At 38.4% G+C, this 18,302-nt stretch overlaps 1 protein-coding gene across 29 annotated transcripts in view; it reads left to right on the top strand.

Moving 5' to 3' along the window:
* Positions 1 to 18,302, top strand: part of KCNMA1 (potassium calcium-activated channel subfamily M alpha 1) — a 511,087-nt gene that overhangs the window by 111,397 nt on the left and 381,388 nt on the right. The window lies entirely within an intron of this gene.

Genomic DNA, 18,302 nt, shown 5'->3' with positions numbered 1-18,302 from the left:
GTCGGGGCAATCCCAGGCACTGCTACAGGTTGGGTGGTGAAGAGATTCAGAGCAGCCCTGCAGAGAAGGACTTGGGGGTGTTGGTTGATGAGAAGCTTAACATGAGCCGGCAGTGTGCGCTTGCAGCCCAGAAAGCCAACTGTATCCTGGGCCGCGTCAAAAGAAGCGTAACCAGGAGGTCAAAGGAGGTGCTCCTGCCCCTCTACTCTGCTCTCGTGAGACCTCACTTGGAGTATTGTGTACAGTTCTGGTGTCCTCAGCATAAAAAGGACGTGGAGCTGTTGGAGCGAGTCCAGAGGAGGGCCACGAGGATGATAGGAGGGCTGGAGTACCTCCTGTGCGAAGACAGTCTGAGAAAGTTGGGACTGTTCGGCCTGGAGAAGAGAAGGCTGCATGGAGGCCTCATAGCAGCCTTCCAGTATCTGAAGGGAGCCTACAAGGATGCTGGGGAGGGACTCTTCCTTAGGGACTGTAGTGGTAGGACAAGGTGTAATGGCTTCAAACTTAAACAGGGGAAGTTTAGATTAGATATAAGGAAGAAGTTCTTTACAGTGAGGGTGGTGAAGCACTGGAATGGGTTGCCCAGGGAGGTTGTGGATGCTCCATCCCTGGCGGTGTTCAAGGCCAGGTTGGACAGAGCCTTGGGCGACATGGTTTAGTGCGAGGTGTCCCTGCCCATGGCAGGGGAGTTGGAACTAGATGATCTTAAGGTCCTTTCCTACCCTTACTATTCTATGATTCTATGGTCCAGACAACTGGCAACAGCATCACTAGATTCTCTTTTGTCAGTTTTGTGCACTATATCTGTGGTTGGCAGCAAAGGTCATTGCATTTCAGTGAATGAGAGTGTTATCAAGAGTAATTCATGTATCAGGATTTTCAAAATACCTGGAGAGTGTGTGTATGTGAGAGTGAATTAACTGTAAAAAAACTGACACAACTGCAAACTCCCACTGAAGGAATGAGGGAGAGAATAGTTACAGTGACCTGGGACTTGCATGCAAGTTGTACATAGTTCTAACCTTACTTTTTCCTCTGAACTACTCAGTTGATTTTTATACTTTTTCCACTGTTCAACATCTCATAAACAGCCTACCTAACAACAGTTTGAGTCTGGCTTCCAACAAGGCTGACATTCTCATAATTGATATGCTTATATTGATGAAAAATTTCCCTCACTTGGATTCCAGCAGACCTTGCTGATTACAGGGAGCTTAGAGCACAGCAGAAAATCATGCATTTTTAAAAATGTGGGGTTTTTGGTGACTGATGATGATTTTACTAAATATCACTGTTACTAGGTTTCTGAGTAATGAAAGCATTCTTTTGAGCTTCACGGTGTGGAGCACAGCAAGCCAGTGATGCCACCATCGCTGGAATGCTGGGTGTCCAACACATCAGGAAGCAGGCTCAAAGCTGTACTCAAATAACCTAGAATTAACTGTTACAAGGTCTGTAAACTTTTTGCAAGAAATTGGCTCTTCTCTTTATCTAAGTTAATTATTAGTATGGTCTGTATACTGTTAGTATCCAGGAAGAAAATTTGTGTTCACACCTCTGATACTCTTTCTGCAAAGTGAATGAATTGTGTAATGTAGATATAGGAATCTCACTTGTGATGGGAAGCTCATGCTACTTTTAAGATAAGCTTGTGGGGACTGATTAATTCTATTTCCCTCCATTCTTTAGCCATATTTGAGCCTGTCTTAAAGCTTTTTTTAAGTACCTTTGAAAATGAAGGTCAAGCTGAACTGAATAGACTGTTTGGAAAGCACCATATGAAAATGAAATCTGTATGTAACTTTTTAAAAAAACAAAATCATAACAAACAAAACCAACCAACAAAACAAACAAATGTAGATATGCTTCGGTTTGGTTTTAGAATAAAATTATCTGTGAGAAATTTACTGGCATAGAAGTTTTTGTGGCTTGAAAAAATGGCACAGTGAATAAGACTTTCCTCAATTTATCCATTAGAATCACAAAGAAAATATGTATTTTCTATAACATTTAAAATAGTGGCTATATTGAATGTGCATAAAAGATTACAGTTTAAAGTTTAATTTCTTTATGAAATTGTCATTATTTCAAAATATATTTAAAAGTTCAGTGCTGACATTAAATGTGTCTTAAGAAAAATGTAACTTCTCCACATGAACTGAAACCATGTGCCTAGTAACCCCTGAGGATCCCTTTAGTGTTCAAGTTTCCTGTTATGACAGAATTTGAATGCTGGCCTCGCTAACTGAGAAGATATCTTGCCTGTCAAAATGAGGCCTGAGTTTACCATGAAATTCTTAAATTTTAACCCTAAATTTACTAAGAAAAACGAATTTTTTTATTTTTTTTTTCCAAAAGCAGAAATGGAGCAGACTCCAAATCTTATAAATTTGAATTTATTTAAATCTGATTTTATATCATTTTCAGAAATTCAGTGTTCTCCCTAATTCCTATTCACTGTACATCACTGCACACTGTGTCTGAGTGTTTGTTTCAGAAATTCCCATATGCTTGCCTTTCCAATTAAACAGTCAAAACAATGCAACTTTCATTGTCCTTCTGGAGTCTGATTACTGTATCTGGTAGCTTTTATTATTCCAGTGTCCCAGTTGCAGTACCCTTGCCAAACACACTACTGGGTTTTAGATTCTGCCTAGTCATATTTCTTTATATTACAATTATCTTTTTTTTTTCCCCTTACCAACAAACCCCCACCTCCCAAAAAAAAAAACAAAAAACAAACACCCCAGAAAACCAAAAAAAAACCTCTTTTCATCAAGCTGAAAGGCTGTGTAACCTTTTTGGTAATTTGACGTGTATCCTCCCGTGAATGCCTTATGTAGTCAAATGGTGACCTTAGTGCCCTCTGAATCATAATATTATTCCTGCTGTCAGTCTTGCCTTCAGTTTTTGGCTCCTTCCATGTGTTACTATTAGTCCCTACAAGGTATGAGGAATAACAAAAACATCTTCTGTCACCCCTGGAGGCTGGTGGAATTTCATCCAGGAGCATGTGTGCTGCTGTTGATTGTATTTTCAGTACCCAGTGCCACCACAATCAATGGCAATAATAGAAGATGCTCAAAAGGAAAGTGGAGGCTCTGAGCCAAATACCAAATGACAAACTGTTATGTATGTTTATTGAAGGTGGCTTGAGGGGACAGAAAACCTCAAAAAAAGACCCCAACCCCCCAATAAGCAAATAGAAAGTACAGGATTGAGAAGGATGATACCTTCCTATCTCCTGAATAAATGACTTAGATGAAAAATCTTGTCTCTTAGCATATATTTCTTTGTCACAAGACATCTTCTACTGAACTAATTGGAAGCTCAGAGGCTTCTTTCTCAATCACTACTGTGTTAAGACAAACATCTTAACAGGGTGAGAGGTCGTGGGTGTGTAAGGAGAGCAGGATTAGAAAGGTTTAAGAAATGTTTGGTTTAGAAAAAGACAGGTTTAGACTGAAGGTTAGGAGGTTAGTAATTGAATCATAGAATCATAGAATATCTCAAGTTGGAAGGGACTCATAAGGATCACTGAGTCCAACTCCCTGCTCCTCACAGGACTCAGCCGCTACTCATAAATCCTGCCCTTGAGAGCTTTCACCCACTTGGTCACCTTCCTCTGAACACACTCTAATAGTTGATGTCCTTGTATTGAGGCACCCAAAAACTGCATACCATACTTAAGGTGGGGCTGTGCCACTGCAGTGTAGAGTGGGACAATCACTTCCCTTGACTGGCTAGTGATGCTGCGCTTGATACACCACAGGATGTGGTTGGCCCTTTGGCTGCAAAGGCACACTGTTGATTCATAGTCAACTTGACATTAATCCAAACCCTGTGCTTCCAAAATTTGGGAAAATGTGGTATCACTGTGAATTTAATTTCACTTGGTGCTTTACCACACTTACAATCTCTTTTCCGAGGTTATAAACTCTTGAGATGGTAGCATCCAGAGAGATGGCTAGTAGTGAAATTCACTCTCTTTTTTTTTTTCCACTTCTGGCTGGTATTATGTTTAAAAAAGACATTACAGACTTCACAGGGTTTGTTTTCATATGCTGTCAGCTGCTATAGCTGATTATAATAGGAAACACACCCAGGACCTTTCTAGTGAGATAGAGTTGTAGGAGTCAGGAGTGTGAGGGCCTAGTTATTCTCTCTCCTCTTTCTGTTTGAATAGTACCTGTTTTCAGGAAGTTGTTTAGTGGCGAGAGGGAAACTGCATTTAGCACTGTAACTGCACAGGTATTGGTGGAGATCATAGAGCAGGAGAATTAATGAGGTGATGTGTACTTAAATAGCCGCTCACAAAGGTCGCTTTCTGACCTGGAGAGGCACTAAAGATTTGTAGATTTGTTGGTGCATGTGATGGACAAAGCTAATAGCATTAGGAAAAAAACCGTTAAAAAGGAAAATGGCTCAGTTACAGATTTGCTGAGTATTTTACTTCTGTTTGTTGTAACACTAGCCTCTGTTTTGGGTAATTGCTTGGAACTTCATGTAAAACATTCTTTGCTTTATAAAAATGGAGGTGGAGTTTGGAAAGCTTGTTTAGTGTGTAGCTTTCTGTTTCCTGTGGTTATCTGCATGAACAGAAATCAGTACAGGAAAAGATTTCTGTGGAACTGAGTGATTCAGATTTACATTCATATAGCAATAGCGGTAGGGTTTTAGAGGAAATAGAATTGTTTTATTGTTTTTGAATCCTGAAAAAAAAACCCCAACCCAAACCTGAATTAAAGTAACGTATTTTTTCATTTGAATTTTTGTAGCTCTTTCTATCGATCCAAATTATAATAAGGAGACTTTGTTTCTATGGAGTACCCTTTAAAATAGATTTCAAGTCAATTTTTATTGAAACAGCACAATACAAAAATGTGATATATGACTTCGTTTTGAGGTAAAAGCTTCCTTCTTCAAGGGAAGTTAATTTTGTTCAATGGAAATCTTTCGCAACCTATGGCGAGGATCACTAGATGCTTTTAGCTAGTAAAACAAGGCACTAACAGGTGCCAATATAGGCATCAATAGTAATCAAAGGCAAGACTACTTAAGTATTACACATCACTTTTAGTGTATTGAGCTCTTTACAGGCATTAATAAAATCAAGCACTTGGATTGTTCACAGTTCATTCAATTGTGACAGGATTTAGAAAGTGACCAGGAAGAAAAATATCCCTGAATACTCTTCTTAGAGCTGTGTATCTCCAGAAAAAATGGGAATCATCTTATGTATGACTTCTGTGTTTTTGACCTGTAGATCCCATTTTCCTTGCTAAACTAGTCTGTGAAGATAAAAGCCATACTTTTAAACTAAAAAATAAAGCTGATCTTACAGTTCATGCTTTTTTTTTTCTGATTTCCATAAGCTGAATCTGAAATACAGAGATATATTTATTTCTCAAAGCGCATTTCTCAAATGTGTCCTCTATGTATTACTTCAATTTCTTGTTACCGAATAAACTAGAGTCAGATATTTAGAAAATGTTAATTACCGATATAAGAATCATTACTCGTTTTTTCTTTACTGGGGCTTAATCAAGCCCTCTTTTCTTCTAAGAAATAATAAAGGTAAAATTTTTAACTTCATGGGATGCTTGGATGGGTTTGTCAGTTAATCTCATTCACATTTAAATTATGGGAGACACCTGCATCTTGGGAAGCTGTATGAGGTAGTTATGCGCACTGTAAATAAAGACTAAAGCTTCAAGCTGATGAGTAGGTTCTGTAAAACACAGCTTGTGAATAGTGTAAAGTGTGACAACCTGCTTTGATGAGATGTTTGATCTTTATGCTGCTGCAAACTCTTTACTGGAATAATTTATATAAAATTTAAAAGAAAAAGCTGGAGTTCTAGGCCCTCTAATAAAGTTACCAGGTTATTATAAAGTTGCAAGATATAAGTAAAAGGCATGGTTGATTTCCACCTCTTTTTGAGATTGAAATTTCCATATTAGCATTAACTTTATTACTGATCATTGCCAACTTCTGCTCCTCTGAAGGTTAGGCAAATTAAAACTCAATACTCTGTGATGTATTTTAACAATTGTTATCCTTTAATTCGTTTATTACTATTATTTAATTTTAGAAAAAGAGCTAAAAAGTTAAATTGACCTATCCTCTCACTTCTATTCTTTATCTGTCCTGATCAGTGGACAATAATTGCTTGCTGTATCATGCATAAACTACAGAGTGACTATTCATAGGTAGCGTATTTGTGTGACATATGCAGTATTTGCTGGTTTGATAAATCTTGAATCCCCAAACTGCAAATTCCTGAGACAGAACAATGTCTGCCTTTCAAGCACCTCACCTGTGCAACTAATGCAACTCTGCCAGGCCTTCTGATAATTCAGGCCTCTGAGGAACCTCAAAGAGTTGCTGTCACCTCAAATGACCTGTCAGAGTAGGAGCTTCATCTGTAAGTTTTGGTACAAGCAGATTCAATCTTGCCAGGACTTAGATATAATTCTTTGTGTTATGAGAGCCAAGGATGGACACCATGTATCTTTATTTTCTAGTAGTCCAACTTCTGATTGCTTATAAAGACTATGTTCAATGTCATAGTCATGCATCAATTCCTAGCAGTGCATTACTGCTACTCACAGAAAAGGAGGAGATGATCTCTGTGACAGTTAATTATTCCTGTTGTTTAAAATGATGAGGTTAAGTCAAAGAGAATTCACTGAGCTTGTTCTCATTCTATATGGTCTAAAAAACCCATAAATTAATGAAGCTGTAGTATGAAAGTCAAACAAGAATTTAGCTTTCCTCTCTTCTCTGCCTTAGATTTCAGTCAGTATCTATGAATTTGCAGGAACTCAGTATGTTTCTTTGCATCAAAAATGTATCAGCTGCTGTATTTGTAGTCTGCAAGTACTGACTTTGGATAATTTGGATGCCAATATTTAGTGTCTGGGAAGTGACACAAAATAATGTATGTTACATAAAAGAAGTTTGTCTACAAGGAATTTTTCTTCTTTTAGGTTTAAAAACTTTGCTCTATTTAATCATTTATGCAAGGAAGTCATGAGATTCAGATTACACACAATTTTTCCATAGCAGTAGGCAATGAATGAGGTTATAGCTACTTGATTAAATAATAGCACTTACACATTTCTTACAGTGTGACATGACTGGTCCTTTAGAGGGAAATGTTTAGTTTAATAAAATTATTTCAAAGTAATCACTAAAACTGTTACTTTGCAGTTAAATCTGGATTTTCAATATTTTAAAAAATCAGAGTTGTTCCTCCAGATGCCTGCACATTTGTGTGCTTTCTGAATCTCTCCCCCCGCAAAGTTCTTCCAGCCTGAAAGCTGCATTACACTCTGTAATCTCTGTGGTGAGAAGTGTTGTGTGTTATTAAGTATTTTTAATTACTTATTGGCTGAGCTGCTGTTCTTCAAATATTTATCTGCTGCATACTGGAATTTAATTTCCTGCATCAGTAAAGGCTTAGATGTGGCTTTATATCCTACAGAAAGCTGCCTTTAATTCATTGTGATTTCCTTTATAATTTCAATACAAGAACAGTAAACATTATATACTACCCTTGAATCAAAAAAGGCCTTGGAGATGACTGATTTGTCCAATTTGGCAGGTAATAGAATGATTCTCTAGCATTCTTCAAATCATCATTGATCCAAGTGTTTTATGATATTATAAATAGTAATAGTTATATTTGTGAGTTGCTAAGTTATTTTTGTCCCACTGTCTCCCTCCTTCATCTTTTATCCTGTTACCTCTAAAACCATCTGAAAAATCACCAATCTCTTAATAAAAATATAATTGCAAGTAAATTCTGTTTGACAGGCTCAGTGTTGAGGAAGGTTAACTACACTCCCACATAATATTAATAATATGCTATTTAGCATAAAATAGAAATCGCAAGTGCTTAAGTCCATTCCTCCCATGTGAAAATATTTGAATTTAATCAAACGAAGACCTAAAATTCCTGTCACCAAGTTTTCTGGGGAGTTCTGCAGTTGAAGGAAGTGAGTAGTTAATTCCTTTATGTAAGAACCTAGCTCCCAGGTTTGGACTAGTTATGGTACCTTGTGCTTAAGAGTCTCTGTCCCTTAAGCTGTATAATGCTGTTCCTAATCCATGGAGTCTTGTGATCTTGGGGCATCAGAGAGGTGGTTTTGAGCAAGTTTTAGTCACTGGTGCTAGCTGCATTGTTATTCTGTAATAAACAGAAGATGGGAAGAATTTCCGTCTACAATCCAGTCTACATCTCTTTTGGATACCTCTGATACTAACAAGCAAGAAAGTATAACAGTTAATATAATGAAAGAAAGCATACTGTTTGCTAGGAGAGGAAAGCCTTCTCTTTTGTAATTGAGCAGGATGGAGAAAAGTATGCCACTGAAAAGATTTTGCAAAATTTAATTTTATTGACAAAGCAGTTTGGTACTTTTTTTTTTATACATTCTATTTGTATATGTCTTTTAGTGAAACAAGCCTTCTGCTTTGGAACCTTTTAGTAATGTTGAATATTCCTGGCAAAGAATAGTTTTTGCGGCAGTTTTCTTATGTAAGATTTTACCATATAATTGTTTTGCAAAAGCTACTCACGTAATTTAAATCATATAGATCATAAAGTATTTACTGATGATTCTTCTTTTAAAATTGGGCAAAATCAAATGCATTATTTTTCAATATGTTTTTCATTCTTTCACAGTAGTAAAAGTAGTGCCAAGAGGTGACGATTGAAAAACTTGAATTGGAGTTGGGTTTTACTTAATGTTAACAACCACAAAATTGTAAGCAATCAGCTAAAGTACTTCCTGTAATCAAAATAAACAAGTTATGTAATTTCCCCACTGTTTACTTTCTTTCTTTTCTTTCATTTTAAGCCTTTTTCTCATATTCATGATTCACTTTGAGCCTTTTGGATTGCAATGAATGATGTAGCATCACAAAAATGAGTTAAGTATGAAGACAGTAAGTGAAATATTGTTTTTATTGCTTGTTAGAAGTTTTTGTTGACTATTGATATTTAAAATGCTTATCATCTGTGACAGAAATTTCTTCTGGATTAATCCATCAATAGGATGTAGGTAATATGGCAGTGTTCATTTCATGGTAATGTCAATTTTATTTTCAATTGTATGCTTTGTTTGATTTATCTTCTATTCAGTGGGAAGAAACAAATGCATGTACCTTTCTACCCTTCTCTATGCTTTTCCATTAAGGATCCGTTTCCTTTCTATAGTTTTGATAACTCATATGCTTCATATTTTTTAGAAGTTTAGTTTCCATCATATTTAAGGGTAGTGACCTGGCATGGTTACTCTAAACTTCTTTTTAAAATACGTATTGAAAGAATTCTCTCACTATAATACTTGAACCACAGAGGAGACAGTTAAAGAATAATATTCTGTCTTGCATACTAATTGTCTAATCATAAATCATGGAATAGTTAGGGTTGGAAAAGACCTTAAGATCATCTAATTCCAACCCCCCTGCCATGGGCAGGGGCACCTTGGACCAAACCATGTCACCCAAGACTCCGTCCAAGCTGTCCTTGAGCACTGCCAGGGATGGAGCATTCACAACATCCATGGGCAACCTGTTCCAGTGCCTCACCACCCTCACAGTGAAGAACTTCTTCCTTATATCGAACCTAAACTTCCCCTGTTCAAGTTTGAACCCATTCCCCCTTGTCCTATCACTACAGTCCCTAATGAAGAGTCCTTCCCTTACCTCCCGCATCCTTATAGGCACCCTTCAGATACTGGATCTGCCTAGCATACCTATTTCTATGCTATGTAGGGACCACTGGATAATAACATGCCTCCTTTGATTTAAACTTAGTGTCCCCATTAATAAAATGAAATGCTTGTTTGTCTTTTTGTCTACTACTTTATAATTGAAAAAGGTTTTCAGGGAATATTTAAATGTGATAATTTGGTCTTTGTAAAGGAAATCAATAAGTAATGCTCTGACTATAGAAAAGGAAAATAAATTTATCGATAGATATTAGTTTGACAATTTGTGAAATATTTTCAGTGAGTACTGTACGTCACTGACTTGTCCTGTTTTAGTTTTTTATATATTACAAACAGTAAGTTAACTTGCTGGGTAGTTTTATAAGTTCACTGGTTATTTATTTCTATAAATATTGTCTGATATAAAATAGAAAGTAATAAAGGAAAACTGAAGGATTTATTTTTATGAATAAATATGTATGAAATTATTCATAAAACTTCTGAGTATTTTGTCTAATCTTACGTAACTATTGCTGTAAACTGTTGATAACTTGAATGAGGAATAATAAGTTTTTGAAAAACAGCGTTTGTCCACTTGAGTGCATGTAAGTTTGTAATGACTTTGGTTTTTATCACAGATTTTAGTTATGAAAATTATGCTCTCCTTCTGTCAATCTCTTTCATTGTGATTTTAAAAAAAATTGTTGTTGGATGGTCATATTGTCCAATCCTTCCTTACTCCTCCCCTGTTTACTCTTCCATAACTTCAGTGGGCACTGGTTTTATCATCTGTTTTTACTTGTCTGGTATCATTATTAAGACTGCATTTTCATTCCACTATAATGCTTGGAGTTCCTCATTGCCAGTGTGGCTGAGGACTTTAAAAATTTGGTGGCAGAACAGGGACTTCAGCATGTCTCCGAACTCTAGTCTGGAAATCACTCAGCCAGGTTTCCAGTTATTCAAAAATTCTGTTTTACATCAATGGATGTGTTACATTGTAATACCTCCATTAACATGTATACGCTTTTAAACTTCAGACTGAGTCATCTTGTTTAGATTTTGGATAATGTAGGTATCTCTGTTCTATATTCTGAAGTGAGAACCATAGCCAGGAACCCTTCCTTCATTTGACATATTTTATGTTGTTTGTGGGTTCATGGCTGGAACACTGTATTTTACTAATCTAGTTTCCCTTGCCTCTCAGGTCAAGGTTTTAGAATTAATTCCTCTATTGCAGCAGTTTTTGTCAGTCAAACAGTGACATGAAAAGAAGATTTTTATACAAGTGACCCATACCAGAAATATGAAGGACACCGGAAAAAAATTATCTGTCAGGATTACTGGAGTTACGCACAGATGCAACAGAGAAGCTTGTCACTGGTAGAAAAAGGGAATGCATTTGGTCTTGGAACCTAGACTCTTCACAGTGAAGAATTTATTTTGGTTTTTTTTTTTTTTTCCCGATTAGCACAGAAAGTAAGGTTCTGCTTGTAGGGACTGGCAACGAGCTTCTCACAATTTCTGCAGCAATGCAGAGAACAAGAATAGTTGTCTCACCAGAGTTTAGCATCTCAGTCTTAAGCTAATAAGCAAACTTCTGTAATCTATTTTGGACTTAATTTATCTTAACCTGCTAAATTTGCAAACACCAAATTACATAGGTTGTGAATATTTTATGAAAGCAAAATGCTTGGCTATCTCATCAGCCATGTTTTCCACAGATCATTCTGTTTCCTTTTATTCAGTGAGAGGAATAACGTTTTTCTGGGTATCAATAATTAACGCTTTGAAACTAACTAGCCAAACCGTGGCTACAGTATGATAATTGACATCAATGTAGCCTAATATTGACTAAGACCTAATATGCAAAGAAATGCTGTGGATAGGCCAGTTTAGAGGGAGTAGTTCTTAGCTCACATTTAGTTAGCCTAGCCTTTGCTTTCTCTTCTCTGTAAGACTGACTCTTTTCAAAGAGGTTTGTAAGTCTCCATACAGTTATTTCTCACATTCCCATCTGTTTTATTTACTATGATTCTAGTCAAATCCTGTGTTTACTAAAGTGTGGCAGAACAGGTGAACTGTTTCAGGTTTCTTTGTTTCTCTCGTTTTTAACACTGGATGAACTGGTACTCAGTAATTATTAAGATGAAGACTACAGATGTTCACTACATCTGATGGAGGACATCTGCTGTGGCAATGTATTCAGTAGATACCTGCTGTCTTGACATACAGTGTACATTGCCCAGCTGCTAAGAATGCAGCATAGTATTATGATTTTATACAAAATTAAGATCCCTGTTCAGAGTTATGAGAATGGTGAGAGAATGTATCAAGGGCATGTAATTGAATTAGTGGTAGAAGTCTAATAATCTTAAACTCAATGTTTTAGAGGTCTGCTTAACAGAAAGGACAAATAGTCTTATGCAAAACTATTCCTCTTCACATCATCTGTTGGTGGCTTTGGGGAAACAGATGAATGAAAAAGAAAGGAACATAAACAGTGATTTCCAGTGTGTAAGAGTGGCCAGTATGAAAGTGTTACTGATCTGATACAAGAATTTTCTTAAAATGCAGGGTCGAGGAATGCAATACTATTAATTGAGGGGCAGTTAATAGACATAAAATTACAAGTTACTGGCATCATCATTTAAATAGTCCTTCCCTAACTTTTCCAAACTATATTTTATGACTGTATTATTACTACTTCAGAACAGGTGCAACTGCTATTCCAGCAGGTCCTTTCTCATCTCATGTTCTCTAGGATGGAATTCCAAGGCCAGTACAGGGCTTGCTCCACTGGTATGACTGTTTTTAAACATCTGCTTAAATCGAGCATACTGCTTCCTCTTGTGTGATGTGGGTATGCCTTGATGCCCCGTTACTACAGTTGATACTTCATGATTTTTGTGTGCTATTCATACTACTTAAAGGGTAGATAAACAGGAATATCATAAGTCCTTTTCTTTGTTTCACCAGATGTTAACTCGGTTCTTTTCCCCCAGATTAACTGCTTGTTTCTTACTTTTTCTAACATTTTAACCAGAGACCGATTTTTTTTAGGACCATAGTTTAGAGAGTGCTTACCAGGTTGTCGTATGGTTCCTTTTTTTTTTTTTCTTTTTCTCCCCCCCCTCCCGGTATTATAAAAAGGCAAATTATTCTCAGATGATGGTTTAAGTTTTCATAATAATCATAATTATTATTATATCATAAGAATAATCATCATAATTATGATATTATTTTGTTCTGCCCTGTGTTGAATGGAGTGTCTCTGCATTAGTTCCATGTTTGCACAGATATTCTAGAGAGAAAGAAAGTGAAGCAGGCAGGACTACATTTTCAAAAATTAACTGTTTATACTGTCTTTTCCCTTTTTGAAATCTGCTTTCTTAAAGCAACTGTGTTTAAGCATCCCAGCACTTGTGTAATCTAAATCACTATTTATTGTTGAAAATATAAGACAAAGCATTGAAGTTTCTGGTCCAGGTCCATATCAAGCCATTCATAGAACAGTGAGCTCCTGATTCATGTACACACCTTCTCATTATGCATTCTCTTCCATTTTGTCAATAAGTTTGGGAAATATATGTTTCACGAAATACGCTGCTTCTCACTTCATATACCTGAATGTTCCCGTCATCAAGTAATTAAAATAACAAACACTTTGTGAAACAACAGGTAAGCAGAGTGGATAAAGATAGTATTGCCTTACTTGTAGCAGCTGAGCCTGTAAATAATTAAACAATTACTGTCACTGTCAGGTTATTTTTTCAAGGTTGTGGTATTGGTTACTCAGTGCTTTGAGATGGAGAAATAGCAATGGAACAGGACTACAGAGTTAGTAACAGGACGGATTTGTACACAGTGTAAATGAAAGCAGCCTTTGAATCTCCTTTACTGATCTCTGCACAATCACATAGTGACTTGGGAGTAAACTTTTCTTCATATTTAGCTGCCTATTAAGTAAGCTAAGAGGCTAGCCATGTAGATGAAAAATATAAAATATCCCAACTGAATATTAATATTATATAACAGAAACTAATCTGCATATTAATTACAGGTACAGAAATGGCAAGAGTTAGGCTTGGAATGTAGCTGATCATGTGAGTCTGCTACAAATGGTACTTGGCAGGGGATGATTGTTCTAGTTATATTTTAATTAAGAAATAATATGGATGGGAGATTTTAGTAGAGTTGAACTAAGTGGTATAAATGCAGAAATACAACTGTACAAATGTATTACAGACTTTAGTATCTTCAGAGAATCAAATACTGAATAGGTCTGTTACATCTTACTGCTCTATTCTGTTGGCAACCAAAAGTCAGTATAGCAAAAAGAACTCTACCATATTAGAACCTTTTGAAAATACAGAAGCTACTTTTCAGCGAAGTGAATTGTTTACTAGGATATTTTATTTGTATAACCTTATGAATAATCATGTGTTTAAAATTCAGTTTGTTATATTGACAAAAAGGTTGAGGGTAAGGAAGGAGGATGTAAACAGTAACAGATTTTCCAACTTTAATGCTTTAAAGTTTGCTACCATGAAATGGACTTTTCCATTCAGCTCTTTGTTTGATGATCATTAGTTCTGTGACTTCCTGTACCAGAATCAATGATTATGAATGTTTTCAGCAAGGTGTGCATCCCTGACATTTAAAATAGGGGTTCTCGGTGCAAAAATCAAGGTCTGTGGTTTCATCCTTGCTGTGGCAATGACTTCTCTGGTGACTGAATTAGGTACTTAATCACCATCTCAGTTTCTTATCTGAGGGGAAGAAATAATTACATCTCCTTTACTATGAAAACCACATCAATAGAATCACAGAATGGTTTGGGTTGGAAGGGACCTTAAAGATTATCTAGTTCCAAGCTCCCTGCATAGGCAGGGACACGTCCCACTAGACCAGGTTGCTCAAGGCCCATTCAATCTAGTCTTGAACACTTCCAGGGATGGGGCAGCCACAGCTCCTCTGGGCAGCCTGTTCCAGTGCCTCACAACTCTCATAGTGAAGAATTTCTTCCTTATATCTAACCTGAACTTTCCCTGTTTAAACCCATTGCCCCTTGTCCTATCGCTACAGTCACTGATGAAGAGTCCCTCTCCAGCATCTTTATAGGTCCCCTTCAGATACTGGAAGGCTGCTATGAGGTCTCCACACAGCCTTCTCTTCTCCAGGCTGAACCACCTTGTATAAAAGCCCGCTGTGCTACGCTGAGGACCACGCAATAAAATCTGGCATGTAGAGTTTACAACATGAAAGACAAGCTCTAACAGTTACAAAAGGCAGACAGAGTGGTTGAAAGAGAGAAATAAATGCCATGTCAGGAACTGTCAGGGCAGTGTGGGGCTGGGGGCTCCCTATGGGCTGGGGATGCCCAAGCTGGCTGGGAGCCTTGTCCCACCACCCCAGCCAAGAAATGGGGCAGCCTGGACCTCAGGAACCTCCTTAGGGCCAGGCTAGGCCCAGCCTTAGATGTCAGCCTGTGGGTGAGGACAAGGGTCAGGCTTGATCAGGGGAACCAGCCGCATGTTGGCTGTGCTGGTGGGGGCCAGCTCAGCAGGGCCTGTGGCTGGTAGGACAGGGCTATGGCGAGCTGGTGGCCTTGGGCTGGGCTTAAATGGTGTCCTGGGCAACAGGCAGGGTGTGGGGAGACCCTGGCGGGAGCGGTGAGAGCCAGTGAGGCCTGTGAGTGTCCTCAGGGCCATGGAGGTATGTCTAGGAAAAATCTAGGTTTAGGTTTCTCCTTCCTTGTTTATATTCTAAACACTGATGATGGTCAAGGAATTTCCTTGGGGCTGATCTATATAGCCCTATGAAATGGATCACAAATTATTCCTATTTAAGCATTATTCTCCTGGAAATGCTGTGTGCTGTACCATATGTCACTGTCCTAAGCAATGAGCTTGTTTCTGTATGTGTGCAATGTAGTATACATCTTCTGATGCTGAGTGCAAAATATCTCATTCACTGTAGCTAAATTTGCCAGGGAATGAGGTCCAGTTATGCAAATACAAAGTAGCTTTTATCTTTTGTCTGGTTATTTGCTTAGGAAGTACTGAATTACTGTTGCAACTCTGAATAATTTGTTGCTATTGATAAAGCCACATCATGCACTGTGCTGTGGTTGCTAGTAGGAAGATAAGAGCCTGCACAGAGGCTAACAGAAGAATCGGATTAGCTAATTAAGTTGCAATACTGAGATTCTCTAAAAACAACTGTTGGTCTCCAGATTACATTTTTAGTGTTGCTCTATCCTTTGCTGACAGATTCAGTGCGACTGTTTTATTAGTTCAGTACTGTGCTCAGGAAATGCCCTTACCTTTATGTCCATCTGTGTCCTCAAGGCTATCTCACAGCTATGTGTTTTGACCATGATATTAGTAATAATCACTGAACCCATGTCAAACATCTTTGCTTGTATAATGCATATCCCAAAGGGCGTCGATGGCAATTAATTTACTGCTTAGTGGCCTATAGGCAAATCACCTATCCACAAGATGTTTCAAGCTGTTGATCCATACAGAGTGCTTGAAGCACTAATGTAAATCTATGGGTGCAGTTCAAGTGCTTAGTATTTGCTTCAGAACTGAATTTTGCTGCCTCTCCCCTATGCTTGTTTAGCATAACTCATCAAGTATTCAGGAAGTCATTACTATTATGCTGTTACCGAAGGCATGGTCATGGCACAGTGATACTTTTCTTATGATATGTTTTAAACACTGTACAATCTAGGCTGGCTTTTCCTATCACTTCTATTGATTTTTTTCCTTTTTTTTTTTTTTTTTGGAGCAGCATCCATGACTGTAGGTACATAGCAGGCAGTTACAGAGCACAACATCCTTACTGCAGCGTCCGTGCAAGACTGATATGAATTCCAGTGCATGTGACTCATCAGTCAGCTTAGTACAGCTGAGGCTCCTTTTTAATTTCTAGCTCTCCATTCTACAAGAGCCACTTACTGACAGAAGAATTCCTGTGATATATTAAACACTTTCATTGAAACACTGGTTCACTGATAGTGTGGCAGCTCCCTGCAGATTCTTGATGGTGTATTTTATTCCCTTCACACTTGATGATTATTGTCTGGTTACATTGTACTTCTCAGTGAAGGTTTGCTCAGATAATTAATTCTAGTGATAGTAAATTAAAATTGTACATAGATTATGTTGATGCCTAATATGCATTAGTTTGAACTAACACATCAAAAGGTCCTTCAGTGTATGTCTGAAAAACTCATTTATATGTAGCTTTAAAATTGTATATATAGCTCTTGGCAATTATGTTGCTTATATGGAAGGAACATATAGCATATTTGATGCAAATCATAGAATCATAGAATAGTAAGGGTAGGAAAGGACCTTAAGATCATCTAGTTCCAACTCCCCTGCCATGGGCAGGGACACCTTGCCCTAAACCACATGGTCCAAGGCTCTGTCCAACCTGGCCTTGAACACCGCCAGGGATGGAGCATCCACAACCTCCCTGGGCAACCCATTCCAGTGCTTCACCACCCTCACTGTAAAGAACTTCTTCCTTATATCTAACCTGAACTTCCCCTGTTTAAGGTTGAAGCCATTACCCTTTGTCCTACCACTACAGTCCCTAAGGAAGAGTCCTTCCTCAGCATCCTTATAGACCCCCTTCAGATACTGGAAGGCTGCTATGAGGCCTCCATGCAGCCTTCTCTTCTCCAGGCCGAACAGCCCCAACTCTCGCAGCCTGTCTTCATATGGGAGGTGCTCCAGCCCTCTTATCATCCTCGTGGCCCTCCTTTGGACTTGCTCCAACAGCTCCATGTCCTTTTTATGTTGAGGACACCAGAACTGTACACAATACTCCAAGTGAGGTCTCACGAGAGCAGAGTAGAGGGGCAGGAGCACCTCCTTTGACCTCCTGGTCACGCTTCTTTTGATGCAGCCCAGGATACAGTTGGCTTTCTGGGCTGCAAGCGCACACTGCCGGCTCATGTTAAGCTTCTCATCAACCAACACCCCCAAGTCCTTTTCTGCAGGGCTGCTCTGAATCTCTTCTCTGCCCAACCTGTAGCAGTGCCTGGGGTTGCCCCGACCCACGTGTAGGACCTTACACTGGGCTTGGTTAAACTTCATAAGGTTGGCATCGGCCCAACTCACAAGTGTGTCAAGGTCCCTCTGGATGGCACCCCTTCCCTCCAGCATATCAACTGAACCACACAGCTTGGTGTCGTCGGCAAACTTGCTGAAGGCACACTCAAACTCACTGTCCATGTCGCCGACAAAGATGTTGAACAGGACCGGTCCCAACACCGATCCCTGAGGGACACCACTCGTCACAGGTTTCCAACTGGACATCGAGCCATTTACCGCAACTCTTTGCGTGTGGCCATCGAGCCAGTTTTTTATCCACCGAGTAGTCCATCTATCAAATTGATGTCTCTCCAATTTAGAGAGAAGGATGTAGTGCAGGACAGTGTCGAATGCTTTGCACAAGTCCAGGTAGATGACGTCAACTGCTCTGCTGCTGTCCATCAGTTCCGTGGCTCCATCATAGAAGGCCACCAAATTGGTCAGGCAGAATTTCCCCTTAGTGAAG

The sequence above is a fragment of the Strigops habroptila genome, chromosome 5 (genome assembly GCF_004027225.2).
Source record: "Strigops habroptila isolate Jane chromosome 5, bStrHab1.2.pri, whole genome shotgun sequence".
In the NCBI taxonomy this organism is placed as follows: domain Eukaryota; kingdom Metazoa; phylum Chordata; class Aves; order Psittaciformes; family Psittacidae; genus Strigops; species Strigops habroptila.
The sequence above is the reverse complement of the archived record's forward strand: the minus strand, read 5'-3'. Positions and strand labels throughout refer to the sequence as shown.